The 16,480-nt window shown below is 40.6% G+C and overlaps 1 protein-coding gene across 1 annotated transcript in view; it reads right to left on the bottom strand.

The window, feature by feature from the left end:
- The window catches only part of STK39 (serine/threonine kinase 39), a 355,446-nt gene that overhangs the window by 14,611 nt on the left and 324,355 nt on the right, over nt 1-16,480 (bottom strand). The gene's annotated exons all lie outside the window — the stretch shown is intronic.

The raw sequence follows: 16,480 nt of genomic DNA, 5'->3' as shown, positions 1-16,480 counted from the left end.
ATTAGTCAACAATTTGTTGGGCTTTATATGTTAACTCTCTTTTCAGCCACCAGGTTCCAGATGCTACCATGATGCCAACTGGACTTCTCTGGACAGACAACCCCACCAATGTGTCCTGGAGCTCCATTTCCCCAGATCCCCGACTCACTAGGGAAAGAAACAGACAGGCTAGGAGTATGGATTGACCTGTCAACGCCCATGTTCAGCGGGAAAGCAAATACAGAAGCCAGACCTTCCACCTTCTGCATCCCATAATGACTCTGGGCCCATACTCCCAGAGGGATAAAGAATAGGAAAGCTATCAGGGGAGGGGATGGGATATGGAGCTCTGGTGGTGGGAATTGTACCCATCTTATACTATGGTCTCCTCAGTGTTTCCATTTTATAAATAAATAAATAAATTAGAAAAAAGAAATATATATTAAAATAATATATGATCAAATAACTCACATAAACACTTTTTAAAAATATTTATTTTCCCTTTTGTTGACCTTGGTTTTTTTTTATTGTTGTTGTAGTTATTATTATTATTATTATTGTTGTCCTTGATGTCCTTGTTGTTGGATAGGACAGACAGGAATGGAGAGAGGAGAGGAAGACAGAGAGGGAGAGAGAAAGATAGACATCTGCAGATCTGCTTCACCGCCTGTGAAGCGACTTCCCTGCCGGTGGGGAGCCGGGGGCTCGAACCGGGATCCTTACACCAGTCCTTGCACTTCGCGCCACGTGTGCTTAACTACCGCCCGACTCCCACATATACACATAAATAATATAATATATAATAATAATAATATACACATAAATACTCCCACATATACACATAAATTTTACAATACCATTATCCGAAACAATACCATTATCTGCAGAACGTTTTCATCACTCACTAGACGCTGACCTCACAGTTCATAAAAAAAATTACTTTATTATTGTTTTTACTTAATTTATTTTTATTATCACCAGGGTCATAGGTGAGGCTTGGTGACTACTAAATCTACTGTCCTATGCCTAGGTGGTCTGTTTGTCCCTTTTCTTTTTTCATAGAGATAGAAACTGAGATGAAGAGGTGGGGGGAGAGAGAGGAGAGAGACATCTGCAGCACTGCTGCACTGCTCACCCATGAAGTTAGGGAGTGGGCTTGACCTCGAGTCCTATCAACATGGTAACATTTGCACTCTACCAGGTGCACCACTGCTGGGTCTCCAAGAAATTACTTTCTAATGAAAAGCAGAAATGATACCAGGCCAGGGTGGGGGTAGATAGCATAATGCAGAGATTCTCATTCCTGATGCTCCAGAGTACCAGGTTCAATCTCCTGCACTACCATAAACCAGAGATGAGCAGTACTCTGGTTTTAATTAATTAATTAATTAATTAACTAATTAATTAAAAGAAATGATACCAGACTAACCTTCCTACTTTCTTTCGACCACATGGTTCTTCTTAAAATTTTTTGTTGAAAAAAAAAATGAATTAGCTAGTAGAGAGCTTGCAAAGAAGAAAGGCATTATAAGGAACTGTTTCTCTGGAATAATAGGTCGGTCAGCACATTTGAACATATACCCTATAAATTTACTCAGCTCTCTGCACCCATTTTTAGCAAAGCAGAAAAAAAAAAAAAACACCCACACCAGATAACTGTTAGGACTCAGGCATATGTTTAAATGCTTTCAGAGCACAATGATCTATCAAATCCATGAAATGCCACCTTGAGCAATACTCAAGTCAGCTCAACAGGGTCAAACACTACAAGTTGTCAGTTTGGAACTCAATTGTGAAGATATGTTTTCAGTATTAGCTGGATTCATCAGAGATATGTCATTTTTCTTTGGTGTTTTGACATATTTTATATTCTTGGGCAGAAGTCAGCTATTCTTGTTCACTTCTCTGACTTAGGGTCCTATTATGAATAGAATTCTCAAAGGGTGATGATAATAGAAATTTATTTTTAACTCTATTTGAATAGTGATTTAACACTGATTTACAGAACTGTAAGATTCCAGGGGTATAATGGTATAATTTCACAACTGTGTGTGTGTGTGTGTGTGTGTGTGTATGTGTGTGCATTTATGTGTATGTAACTCACCGTAATGACCGAAGACCAAAGTTTAAACCTGCCCAAACCTATAAAATATAGAGAACTAAAACCATACTCACACCTAAACTACATACTACTAAAAATTAAAGTAGGGCTATTGTTTAGGGAAGAATTTATCACTGAAGAACTTAGAGAAATTTCTGTTTGTCATTCTATTTTTCGTGAGGAAAATTATATTTATGTAATGAGGTACCTAAAAGTCATCTGCATATTTTATAATAAGAAAAAATTTAAGGTTGCATAGCAAACATTCATTTTGAAAAAAGTGTTTTAAGTATGAGATTTGCAAGTAATAGCAGAAAGAAATCTGTACAAATCTTGTCTATCTCTAACATTGACTGCAAAGAACCTAAGTACATAGATTTCTATATTAGTTTATTTCATTTACTACATCAGCTGCAGAGGAGAAAAAGAAGAGTAGAGGCACAACATGGTCTATTTATCTTTATAAACCAGTTACAAGAATCCTCGTACCTATATTTGTTGCCCTCTTACTACTTCCATTCAAAGTGACCTGCTATTTCATCTGTGGTAACATCGCTTCCTCTTGCTTCTCATTTTTTTTCTTTCTTTTGCTCACACATCTGGCATATTTTGAGCCACCAACCTCAAGTTAATATCACCAAGCTTCATTTGCCCTCTTCAACAGTTTCCTGAATATATTTCAGATACTATAATCATCTAGTAGCCCACGCGAGAAACACTGGCTCATGGGGGAGAGGGGAGGCTCAGTATCAAAATTCTGCCCAGCAAAGCCAGTATTTATTATGTCAGGGCAGTCTGACTACATGTAAATTGTAGCCGCTGAACAGTGCCACCGTTTTCTTAAAACATAAGAGTGTTCTCACAGTTCCTCTGATTTGGGTTGATTTCATGAGTGGCCATAAAGTCGTCATCTGAATTTCAGCTTTTTCATTAGAGTCTCTCAGTTAATGTGGGTGATTTACTGCTTTGTTCTGGGCCATCTATTTCCAGTCTGCTCTCAAATTTTCTGCCAGAAGCTGAGCTCTGTTGTACACCAATTCATAACCCTCTCTCTGGTATACCTGTGTATGTGCTAGGGCCAATTTCCAAGGAACATAGCTGAGCAAGTTGTAAGGCTGAGCTGCTAGTGTCTTAAACAATCATCCTAGAAACGATGTTCCCCAATTGTGAATCCTACACCTCAGGAACATTAGAAATTCAAATTCTGTCTCTGGCTCAAAACAAAAATAGCAAAACTGGCCACTTACCTGATTACTTATCCCAGCTGCTAGGCTTATTTTCAATTTAGTTGATTCTAATTTGTTGTAAAGTGCTATAAAATACCTTCATTTAACTGACATCACATAAAATCCAGGGTGATGCTAATTTCTCTTCCAGTAGCAAATGCTCATTAAAAAGATTGGTGTCACTGTTTTCTCCCTTCTCCTGACAGTGCACCTGGATTTCAAATATAAAAATGCTCCTTACCTGGAACGTGAGCTGAGAAGAAAGGGCTAAGTGGGACTGACTGACTCTTTAGTTTCTCTGGTATGTACAGATATAACTGAACCACATGCTTTGAGTTACTCTAGTTTCCATAAAGTGATATGGATCTTCTGAGTCCTGCAAGATCAGCAGCCTTCAAATTCTCTCCCAGCTTTCCAGCTCTCCAAAATAAAACTCAATTCCTTACTTTCTGGTTTTGGTCACAGGTTTTTTTGTTTGTTTGTTTGTTTTTTCTCCTGCTCTTGGTCACACACAGATAATACTCACTGATGTTCTGGGGATTCTGACCAACTTGCTCTTGCACTAGGGCTACATCAGTGTGTGTGTGTGTGTGTGTGTGTGTGTGTGTGTGTGTGTGTGTGTGTGTGTGTGTGAAAATTTTACTTACTGCTATTGTGTGTATATCTACATCACACTTCAGTCTTGACTGCTTTTTGGAGCGAGACATTTCTATTTGCTTTTTTTTTTTTTAAATAGCATTTGGCCTAAGACATGGTAAATATCATACTTTATGAAATAGTAGTAATTTCATTAACTGTGGCAGGAAAAAGGTAGAGCTTAGATCTAAGTAGATCAGGAAAGATGATTGTCTTAGGGGTAATATATCAGAGGCAAGACGAGGGAGCCAGCACTTCGTTGGCAAACGGAGCTAGGCATTCTCCAGATGCTATTTTCTCTATAAACTCCTTGTCCTATTTAAATTTTCTACATTTTTGACAGTTAGAAAAAAAAATAAATCATGACCATTTACAGTCTGTGTTTGTATTCTGAGCAAGTAGTCAAAAGATACATGTTTCTTCCCAGATGCCAGCGTAGTATTTCACAACAGTCTCTCATAGTGCATGTGCTCTGGTGGTAGTGAGTTTATTTCATTCATGGTATGTCCAGACAAAAGCGACGTAGGACTAGCACACCTGTGAGTACCAAGCCTGGTGTGTTCCTTTAGTAAGGCATTCTGCGAAGAGTATATAAATAACATTAACTGTTAACCCCATTGGTCTGACCTAGGGCCCATGTCTATTCATATTTAGCTAAGGAGCCTGTGTAGCCTCTGAGTCCCTGTCAGTCTAGGCTCATAGCCCATGGTCACAGCTAGGAACATTTTAGGCTGCACTCATTTCAGGTCCCATCTTCCTCAAGTGGAAGAGTAGGTTGACCAGGCCTCCCTCAGAAAGTGGGGCAGTCCCTACCATTGCTTCTCTACAGAGAGGGAAATCCGGTCCTGATGATGTTCCTGATGGAGGTGACCAGTGATGGTGGAGAGAGGGATCTATTAGAGGTCTAAGCCCATCATATCAATACGGGAATCCAAGGATTCCCTAACTAGATCAGATTGACGGGGTTAACAATTAATGGCATTTATATACTCTTCTCATATTTGGGAGCTACTCTCTGCCCTAATCCAGTTTTCTGGTCCTATTCTCAACTCTGACACCATCTTCCCAGACAATACTTTTAGTCCACCTGCATGCTACCTATCAGGCTCAGGCAAAAATTACTAAAGTAAAAAAAAAAAAAAAAGATTACTAAAGTCATGGGCCATATGGAACATACCAAAAATAGACGAAGTTTCATTTGCCCTGCCTCCACCTTTGGGTGCCTGTTTATTGAACAATTTGCTTTATACCATACTGCCTTTCAGCCACCAAGTTGCAGGTGCTATCATGATGCCATCCTAACCTCCCTGACAGATAACCTTGCCAATGTGTCCTGGGACTCCCGGAACCATACTTTTCCACAACCCTACCCCATTAGGGAAAGATAGAAACAGGCTGGGAATATGTATCAACCTGCCAATGTCTATGTTAAGTGGAGAAGCAATTAAAGAAGCCATAACTTCCACCTTCTGCACCCCATAAGGAATTTTGGTCCACACTCCCAGAGAAGGATAAAGAAGAGGCAAGCTTACAACAGAAAGGATGGAACATGGAACTCTGGTGGTGGAAAGTGTGTGGAATCGTACCCCTTATGGAATTGTTAATCATTATTAAATCACTAATAAAATTAAAAAAAAAGAAATTGAGATCAAACAAACTTATAAACTTGGGTTACCTAAAATGGTGGGGATATCCTAGGATACATCCTGATAACCTGTTCTGTACACTCCACTGAGGCAGAAAGGCAACAACCGATGGGAAAGGAAAGAAGCACGCATGGAAAGGGAATCTATCTAAGCTCTAAGTCAAAAGAAAGGGAGTTAAGAAGTATTTCTTATGGATATTGCTCTGAAGCTGATGCAACATGATTACTCATTAAGAGTTCAACTTGGGGTCAAATTAGGGAGATTTATCCTTTTATCCCCTCAATCCCTAGGATCTCATCTTCATGAAATGGTTTTAGCCTAAGCTGGTTTCCGCCCAGGAAGATCTACCTGCGAACAAGCCCTGGCCCTCTCAACTTACATTGAGAATGGATTCCAGAAGGATTTAAAGACGGGTGCTGTCTTTGTTGATCTCACAGCAGCCTATGACAGACACGGTCTGGCACCCTGGTCTCCTAGTCAAGATCTCAAGATGCCTGCCTCCATGGGTGGCCAACACTATATCTTTTCTTCTCCAAAACAGAAGATTCCGGGTGCATCTGGGTGACAAGTCTAGCAGATGGAGACTTGTCTCAAGTGGCCTCCCCCAGGGCTCTGTTCTGGCTCCTACGCTATTTAATATTTACATCAATGACCTCCCAGAAACTTCTTCAAGGAAGTTCATCTACGCCGATGACATCTGCTGTGCAACTCAGGCATCAAAGTTCGACATCCTCGAGGAAACACTCACGAAAGACATGTCTCTGATACCTGATTACTGTAAAAAATGTCGACTAATCCCTAGCACTGCAAAAACGGTATCATCTGTTTTCCATCTACACCATGCCTCAGCCTCACGTGAGCTTAATGTGCAGCTTGGCGATACGAGAATCCGGCATGAAGCCCAGCCAGTCTATCTTGGTGGTACTCTCGATCGCAATCTGTCATTTCACGAACATCTCATAAAAACTGCAGCAGAGGTGGACACGAGGAATAACATCATTGCAAGACTGGCCAGCTCCTCATGGGGCGCGAGCGCTTCCACACTACGATCATCATCTCTGGCATTATGCTATTCCACTGCAGAATACTGTGCCCCAGTATGGTTCCGTAGCCCCCATGTCCACTTGGTCGATTCCAAATTATATTCCTCCATGAGGATAATTTCTGGAACCATCCGTTCCACCCCGGTTCCATGGCTGCCAGTTCTTAGCAACATCGCCCCGCCAGATATTCGTCGGGATGCGGCATCATCTAAGTTCACTTCCCACGTCTACGCTCGACCGGACCTGCCAATATACTCGGATATCTTCGCCCACCCTGTCCAACGCTTGACGTCTCATCACCCAATCTGGTCCCCTACGCCTACGCTGAACTTCTCTGTTCCAGACTCTTGGAAACAGAGTTGGCAGTCAGCTGAGGTAAAGAACAAACACCTCATCACAGACCCCTGCAAGCGTCAACCCGGCTTTGACCTAGCACGTTATGATCGGGCCCTCCTCAATCACTATCGAACAGGCCATGGCCGGTGCGCCGCTATGTTCCATCGCTGGGGAGCCAGAGATGACCCGAACTGCCCCTGCGGCTCCAGACAGACTATGAACCACAGAGTCAACGACTGCCACCTCTCCAGATTCAAAGGAGGTCTCGAAACTTTACATCAGGCTCAACCTGACGCTGTTGACTGGCTATGGAAGAAGGGCAAATGCTAGAAGAAGAAGAAGCACACTGTGAAGGAGTCCAAATTCTTCAGCTAGAGACTGGATTAAAATCCTGCCTCCTGCTTTGAGCTGTATAGCCCCATGCAGCCTTTCTCTGCTTAAATATACTGATTTTCATAATGTCTACCAGAGATGTTTGTCTTGAGGATTTAGTTAGTAAATACATAGGCCACTAGAATATGCATGATGTATATCAAAACACTTTTACCTCTATTCTGGACAGTGGTTTATCTTAACAGAGTTCCTTATTTTCTTGAACCCTTCCTTCCTCACACTCTGGTAATAAAAAGGTTACTTGAAAAAGCTTAAGACATAAACCAGAGTAAAATCCCTGAGGTGAGGGTGAGGGTGGACATTCGGCTTCCCGGGCTGGCAGTGGGGGTGGGGGTGGGTGGTTGGGATGGGACACAGTCTTTTGGTGGTGGGAATGGTGTTTATGTACACTCCTATTAATTTGTAGTCATATAAATCACTGTTTAATTAATATGAGAGGGGGAAATTGATTGTATGTCTCAAACTTTTTAAAGCACAGACTGAATCTTTTTTAATGCATAGGCTGAGTCTTTGATATGTTGACTCTCTCAAAAGCCTAGACCAAGGAGAACAACCGGTGGCACAGCTATATACAAGATGTTGGGTATTATACAGCAAATCCTAACAAAGGGACTTTTTAAAGCTAACCCAATTACCAAATAATGTGATGATAACAATAACTATCCATTGTCTTCTTGAACCCTAAGACAGCAGGAACCTCACATTTCCACTACAGAGCCTATATTTCCCCCAGTCCTGGAACCTTAGGGTGGGGAAAACTTTGCTGCATGCTTCTCTAAATTCATACCAAATAATATTGCATCTGCCGATCCCAACCTAATCAATGCAACGAGTGCCACCTCAGCATGCTTCACTTCAGACTGTGTCCAGAGACTTCAGGTGTGGAATGACAACCCTTCAGCTTCATTACTCTGGTGAGACCTTTCCTTTCACAGTATTCTCTAATTCCATTCCAGGCAGTTCACTTCCTAACAAAGTCCCATAACCTAGATATAGACCAGGTGAGATAGAGCATATGTTCACACATATCCATAAACTAGGGCAAAATATATACCTGAAAGCAAAAGTACACAAGAGTGAGTAACCCCCCAACACTTCTGCACTATTCCAGCCTTTAGGCCCACAATTATTCAATAATTTGTTTGGCTTTGTATGTTAACTCTCTTTTCAGCCACCAGGTTCCAGATGCTAGCATGATGCCGACCAGACTTCCTTACATGGGTCCTTGTGCTTTGCGCCAGGTGCACTTAACCTGCTGCACTAACACCCAACTCCCTAAATGCATCTTCTAACATGTAATCAGACCGTGTTCCTGGTGTATTGAAAATCCTCTGGTGGCTTTCCATTTCAGAGTGAAAGCCACAAGGAAATGCAAAACCCATCAGATCTCCTGCTCCATCTTTATTGCTGCCTGTTCTCAAGTTAAGCATTCAAATAAGGTTATGGAGCTGAGAACTATTCATCTGCCATTCTCTTTTCTGGAAATGCTTCTCTTTCCTTCCAGGTTCTGCAGATGTCCCTGGCAAGCCTATTAACACTCCTCCCATCCCCCCATGCACATTCACTGCCTCCACCTCTCTCTTTTCTTAGTATTTTTCATATCACTTACCACCAGCAGTCACAGTATGTACTTAGAAATTAGTTTTGGATGTGATCCTTAACATACCTGGAGCAAAAATTTCTATGAATGCAGGGACTCATCTTATCACTGCAATGCTCCTAGTACTTGACATACTGTGAGTAAATTCAGAGGGTACCAAGGATGTAAAAACCCCAGGCTAAGACCTTTCCACAGAAGAATTATTCATATCTTAATAAATTTTACAACCATATCTAAGTCATAATCCCATGTAGTTTCCTTAGAGCAAATAAATGAACTCTTGGCTCATCTCAAAGAATATCGGGTATTCTAGGCAACTATGACATTAAAGATTTTAGCTAAAACATTTTGCCACCAATATGGTGGCTGTACCCACAAGCATGTGTAATGACAGCAGTGATCCCAGGAAGCTTGAAAAAAAATCTCTAATATACACACACACACAAACACACACACACACACACACACACACACACACACACACACACACACAGGTAGATGAATAAGAGCAGAGAGACACCATAGTGCTGCTCTGTCATCCATGAAGCTTAGCCTTTGTGACTCAGTGTCCCCACACTGTACAAAGGCACAAACCCAACAGCTGAGCTCTCTTTCAGTCTTAATAGTCACATCTGGGGGGTCATTATTAGTGATTTAATAGTAGTTTATAAAGATTTCAAGCTTAAAGCTCCACACCCATGTGTAAAACTCACTGTCTTCACCATCAATGTATTATATTCCTCCAATAAGAATCGCCGTATTTCTCACAGTCTGACAGTTTCACTATATTTTTTTACAAGTTAAACTGCTTTAGTCCTTTATATTCCACATATGAGTGAAACCATTTAGTAGCTGAACTGTGACATTTTTCATCCTGTTGTTTTCTGACAGTGGAGTTTAGACTGCTGTCTAGTAAACCAGCAGACAGCATGTGAAGGAGCCCCCATAAAGGTAATCTGCAGTGGGTAGCAAAGAAGACACACACTCAGAGCATCCGTGCAGCTCAAGACTTAAAAGTCTTATCTCTAATATGCATCTTTAATTTTGTTTTATTGGGGGTTAATTATTTACATTACAGTTGATGTCATAAGGATGAAACCTCTAATCTCATCGATAGGTGTCTGTAAGACACCATTGCCCCCAACTTTCCATAATCATGCCCCAGGACCTTAATGTTCCTCTCTCCCATCCCACTCCCTCCTTCTCCAGGATACTTTACTTTGTATCCTTTCATAGTACATGTATTTCCAGCTCTCCTCCCTGTGGTTAAATGCCTGCAAGAACTATTCTCATGTGGATCCAAGCACTGCAAGAAATGGACTGTAGTGGATACCATGGTGTGTAACCCAGATCTTCTCCTAAGGTGACGACACAACAGTCCTCTCATCTGGAAAGCTATTGGTGCTTCTTCTCTTGGGAAGTCCCCTCCCCAAAGGCAACCTGTATTCAACGACAGCCCTTGCCTGAGAGTGGGAAGAATCCATCTCTGAAGGGCAGGAAACACCTAAGATTCAAAACTCTTTGTGGGAATAGGTCAGGTCTTTGCTGTGCTCAAGTGGCAATTTAATTGTTCCATCTAAAAGGTTCTAATTTCAGGGGTGGGGTGATAGCACACTTGATTAAAAAAAAAAACTAGTATAGCTACAGGACTTTGAAATATAACTAAAATATGCCTACTAGCTATCTACAAAATGGAGGACCCTCCCCCAACACTTCATCTGCACTATTCCAACCTTTAGGTCCATGATTCAACAATTTGTTTGGCTTTGTATGTTAACACTCTTTTCAGTCACCAGGTTCCAGATGCTAGCATGATGCCGACCAGACTTCCCTGGACAGACAACCCCACCAATGTGTCCTGGAGCTCTGCTTCCCCAGAGCCCTTCCCCACTAGGGAAAGAGAGAGACAGGCTGGGAGTATGGATCGATCTGCCAATGCCCATGTTCAGTGGGGAAGCAAATACAGAAGCCAGACCTTCAACCTTCTGAATCCCATAATGACCCTGGGTCCATACTCCCAGAGGGATAAAGAACAGGAAAGCTATCAGGGGAGGTGATGGGATACGGAGATCTGGTGGTGGGAACTGCGCAAAGTTGTACCCCTTTTATCCTATGGTTTTGTTAATGTCTCCTTTAAAAAAAAAGTCAAGTGCACATAGTACAAAGTGCAAGGACCCAGGGACCTGTGCAAGGATCATGGTTAGAGCCCCACCTGGCTAGGCTCCCCACCATAGGGGAGTCACTTCACAAACAGTGAAGCAGGTCTGAAGCTGTTCCCCCCCATCTTCCCTATCTCAATTTCTCTGTCAAAAAAAAAAAAGTTTTACTTGCTTTGATTCCTCACACATGTGGATCATGAAAGACCTTAAAAATTGGCCTGTATGCTGAGGTGGCACTCACTGCGTTGATTAGGTTGTGATCACCGGATGCAATATTATTCCAGGTGGTTCACTTCCTAACAAAGTCCCAAAACCTAGATATAGACCAGGTCCCCTGAGATGCTAGAGCCTATGTTCACACGTATCCATAAACTAGGGCAGAATATATATCTGAAAGCAAAAGTACACAATAGTCTGCAGTGAGTACCCCCAACACTTCATCTGCACTATTCCAGCCTTTAGGTCCACAATTGTTCAACAATTTGTTTGGCTTTGTATGTTAACTCTCTTATCAGCAACCAGGTTCCAATGCCAGCATGATGCCGACCAGACTTCCCTGGACAGACGACCCCACCAATGTGTCCTGGAGCTCCACCCCACTAGAGAAAGAGAGAGACAGGCTGGGGGTATGGATCAACCTGTCAACGCCCATGTTCAGTGGGGAAGAAATTATAGAAGCCAGACCTTCAACCTTCTGCATCCCACAATGACCTTGGGTCCATACTCCCAGAGGGATAAAGAATGGGAAAGCTATCAGGGGAGGGGATGGGATACGGAGATCTGGTGATGGGAATTGTGTGGAGTTGTAGCCCTCCTATCCTACGGTTTTGTTAATGTCTCCTTTTTTAAATAAATAAATAAATAAATAAAAATTGACCTGTATGCAAATCTAGGTCTTTGCTTTTCCTTGTAAATCTTAAGGCTTCATCCATGGGTGAACACCATCTTAGAAGTTGTTTCTTGTGAAAAATGATAACTAAATACAAGAAAGGAAATTAATATATTAAATGCTATTTTTATGTGTCTTTCTCTCAGAGGTCGAGTTCCATGAATAAGAAAAAAAGCAGTAATTAGAAGAGATTTTAAGAATGTTACTAATAATTACAATATACAAGAAGCCATTCAGTTGAGAACCAGAATCAATTTGAGTATTAATATTGTTTATATAGAGCAGGAAAAGATTATCGAGAATGGAAGAAACCATTAATGTATTTGCTTTTCTTCTTAAAGACGAGTAAATTTCAGTTTATTCATACTATCCTGTAATAGAGACTTAGAAACTATATAGAATGGTTAATTTATCTGGTATTGAATCTATCGTTTAAAAACGAATTAAGTGATGTCTTGATCCTAAATTCCCTTCACAGTGTTTAAGGTCAAATTTTATGAACTAGACCAATGTGGTAATGGAAGTGTCCAATAATCATTATGTTGTTATTGCTCACTTTGAAAGAAATGAAATGGTAAAATCAATGAAATTATAGCCTCGTTCTTAGCTGGTGAAGACATACCAGTATATTTATAGTTTGATTCATTTTTACAATGAGAATGGAATATATATATATATATATATATATATATATATATATATACTGCGTTTACTGTCATGCTTACCCAAAATACCCAACATTCACCTGATATATGAAGGTAAGATGATGACAATGGTGCAATGGTGATGATGATTATGGAGAGCCAAAAAGTATTGCCTCTAAAAGTACTTTGATCCTTTAAAAATTATAAAAATTTGACAGTCACCTTAATTTTATTATTATTGTTATTATTTATTATTATTATTGTTATTATTTATTATTATTATTATTTTGCCAGAGCCCTGCTCAGCTCTGGCTCGTGGTGGTGCTAAGGATTGAATCTGAGTCCTGTGAGTCTCAGTAGTTAGTCTGTTTGCACAACCATTCTCCCCCACCCCCCATCTTAATTATTTTATTTATTTATTTATTTGCTTACTTACTTATATTATTAGGAAAATAGTGATCTAAGAGACTTAGGTCTTCTTCTTATATTGTGAGCTGGGTCCCCAGTGTGTGCTCGGATTCCTCTCTCCCCTGTCCTGGGTTCTGCTACAACAGGCTAGGCCTAGACCAGGTTTCCCCCTCTGTATTAGCCTTTCTTACCTTATTTCTTAAGATCCACCTACAAGTGAGATTATCTGGTATTTGTCCTCCTTCTTCTGGCTGACTGACTGATGCCAGAGGACTGTTTAGCTCTGACTACTGGGGATACTTGTAATTAAACACGGACAGCACATCCCCATGCACTGCCACAGTGCTAGCTCCTGTCCCTAAACTGAAGAGTTGTGATCTTGAAACCCTCTGCACTTGCAGGAAGAATGTGTGTACATTTCTGAGTAAAGGGCATACAGATTTTATTAGATTCTCAATGGTCTCATGCTTTTCACAATCCTAACAACCGCTGTTCCAAATGCTTACTAATATTGTCTCTTACAACGGTTAATTGTCTACAAACGGCTTAGAGAACTTTCATTAATGCTTATGAGTCTTTCTACAGTGTAGCTGAAATACAAACTGCACATTACTCAAGATGTATAATTTCATATGTCTTGACAATATCACAAGATATTGTATATACCCACTACAAACATTTCTTCAAACCCCTTTAACTCTCGACCTTCTATCTTTTTTCTACTATTTTCTGCCTCTAGATTTTGTTCTAAACTTTTTTGCCACCAAAAAAGTTGCTGGGTTTTAGTTCTTGTAGCATCCTACAGTTGTCAGTGGCCATTTTATTTTATTATTATTTTTTAATAGAGGGTAAGTGACAGAGAAAGAGAGAGGAAGAAGAGAGAATAGGAGAGAAGACAGAGGGGAAGGGAGGGGAGGAGAGGAATGGAGAGGAGACAACAGGAGGATGGGAGGGGAAGGGAGAGGAGAGGGGATGAGGAGGTGAGGGGAAGGGAGAGGAGGGGAGGCAAGGGGAGGAGAGAGTGAAGGGGAGTCACCTGTGACATCTGTCCTGCCTGTCAATGAAGCTTCCTCTCTACAGATGTGAACTTGAGTCTTGAATGTGGATCAACATTCATGTACAAGTCTTTGTATAGATGTAAATTTTCCTTTTACTTGGGTAAAAGGGGTTAGGGGAAAAGCAGAAAACCAAAACAAATACACTTAACAGAAATAAGCATTGAACAATTTTTAAAACCTTGTCAAATAACAAACTGTAGAAATGTTCTAATTAGAGAAAATACGCAAAGAGAATAAAACACTTAACTTCATAGGGTCAATTAGCTACCTTGCTGTGTTTTGTTAAAAGGTATTTTTTAATACCTTTTTAACTTTATAAAGTGGAAATACTGACAAGACCATAGGATAAGAGGGTTACAATTCCCACTCCCAGAACTCCATATCCCATCCCCTCCCTTGAAAGCTTTCTTATTCTTTATCCTTCTGGGAGTATGAACCTAGGATCATTATGGGGTGTAGAAGGTGGAAGGTCTGGCTTCTGTAATTGCTTCCCAGTTAGTCACGTGTTAAAAAGACAGACATAGTAAAAAAAAAAAAATCATGAGATAGTAAACACAGTGATATGAGAACTGTTACTTCAGCTATAGATCAAGTATTCAGCTGGGGCAAAACTATCTGGCATAGGCACAAAACTTGGAGAAAACTTAAATAGTCCTAAGTCCAGTATATGGTGGCACTCTTCCAAACAGAAGCATTTCTTTCTAATAAGATTTTACTTATTAGCTAACAGAGAGAGAAGGAGGAGGGAGAGGAGCATGAATGGGAGGATGAGAAAGAGGAGGAGGAGAAACAGTAATAATGGTAGTAGAAGGAGGAGGGGGGGGGGAGGAGGTGGAGGGGGGGAGGAGGAGGAGGAGAAGACGAAGAAGAAGGAAGAAGGAGGAGGAGGAGGAGGAGGAGGAGGAGGAGGAGAAGGAGAAGGAGAAGGAGAAGGAGAAGGAGAAGGAGAAGGAGAAGGAGAAGGAGAAGGAGAAGAAGAAGAATGAGAAGAGTAACAACATCCACAACCAGAGAATCACTTGGGTATATGCAATGTTGGCGATCAACTTAGAGACTTCATGCTTGAAAGTATAGTGTTTTCACCACTGGACATCTGCCTGGACCACCAAACAGAAACATTTCTCTCACACATGACAAGCTCATGTGAAGGAAAAGAAAGCTGGGCTTCTGCTTGCATCATATGGTACTCTTGATGTCCCAGAGGAGGACATCTATTCAATCTTCCTTTCTTTTTCTTGCCTTCCCTCCCTTTTTCATCATCAGACAGAGCAAGAGAAAGACAAGGAGAGGGTAAGACACTACAGTACTCAAGCTTCCTCCAGTGTGGTGGGGTCTGGACTGGAGCCTAGGTGGTGCATATGATAAAACAGGCACACTAGCCAATGAACTGCCTTGCTGGACCTAATCTTTATTTCTTCAGTTTCTTTTCTCTTTGTTTGTGGTATGCTTCAAAGGCTTGAATGTTAAGAGTTTAGTATCCAGTGAAAGGTACATGTCAAGATTAAGTAATTCACTACTCCTTTAATAATAGAAAATTAAATCAACTCAAGGACTGACTGAGCTTTCACACTAGACTTGACCACAATTTAAGAAATAAAGGACTGAAAAAAGCTAACCTTGCTTATAATACCTTATATAAAACTTTGGGAAATTACCTTTCCTGTGCCTTAGGCAAGTGAAAGCAAAGTATGCAGTAGACCAAAGGTTTAGCAGTCCACGAAGCAGGAGTTGCAGCAAAATGTAAATCAACTTTTGTTTCTTTCATTGAGAAAGTTTTTCTACCCTCAGGAAAAGGTCAGATGAACTATATAATGTGCTTAATAATATAGGTGACCGACCTTGTAGCACAAGCAATAGTTTGGACCAGCACCTTTGAGCAGCACCTCTTTCGACTGCTTCCTAAGCAACAGAAATTTGCTGTTCTCTGTACCACTATTCTTGGAGAACTGCTATGACCCAAATATAAGAAAACTGCTGAGTGTGTTATGCAGGATGTCTAATAAGGTAAAATGTTCAAATAGATTTTTTTTTTTTTTAGAAATCTCACAATCAGTGGTAAAATAAGAAATTAAGAGAAAATTGGTAGGAATGTGGAAAAGCACTTCAAGAACACAAAACTGAATACCTCATAAAATTTTTTTTGTGCAGTTAATTATTCAGTTTATCATTTTCTCTGCATCTTAACTGATTTACTATTTAATATTGAATAAGTTAAAATAAGCTAGGATGTGGACTTTATAAGACTTTTACTTTATAGTTGCAATTTTGATTTTTAAAAATTTTATTTTTAGATAGAGACAGAGACAGAAACAGAGAAAGATAATAAAAATGACCAGAGCAATGAAGCCTCCTTTAAGGAGGT

Source organism: Erinaceus europaeus, chromosome 18 (genome assembly GCF_950295315.1).
Source record: "Erinaceus europaeus chromosome 18, mEriEur2.1, whole genome shotgun sequence".
Taxonomy (NCBI): Eukaryota; Metazoa; Chordata; class Mammalia; order Eulipotyphla; family Erinaceidae; genus Erinaceus; species Erinaceus europaeus.
Note: the sequence above shows the minus strand (reverse complement) of the source record. Positions and strands in the feature narration are given on the sequence as shown.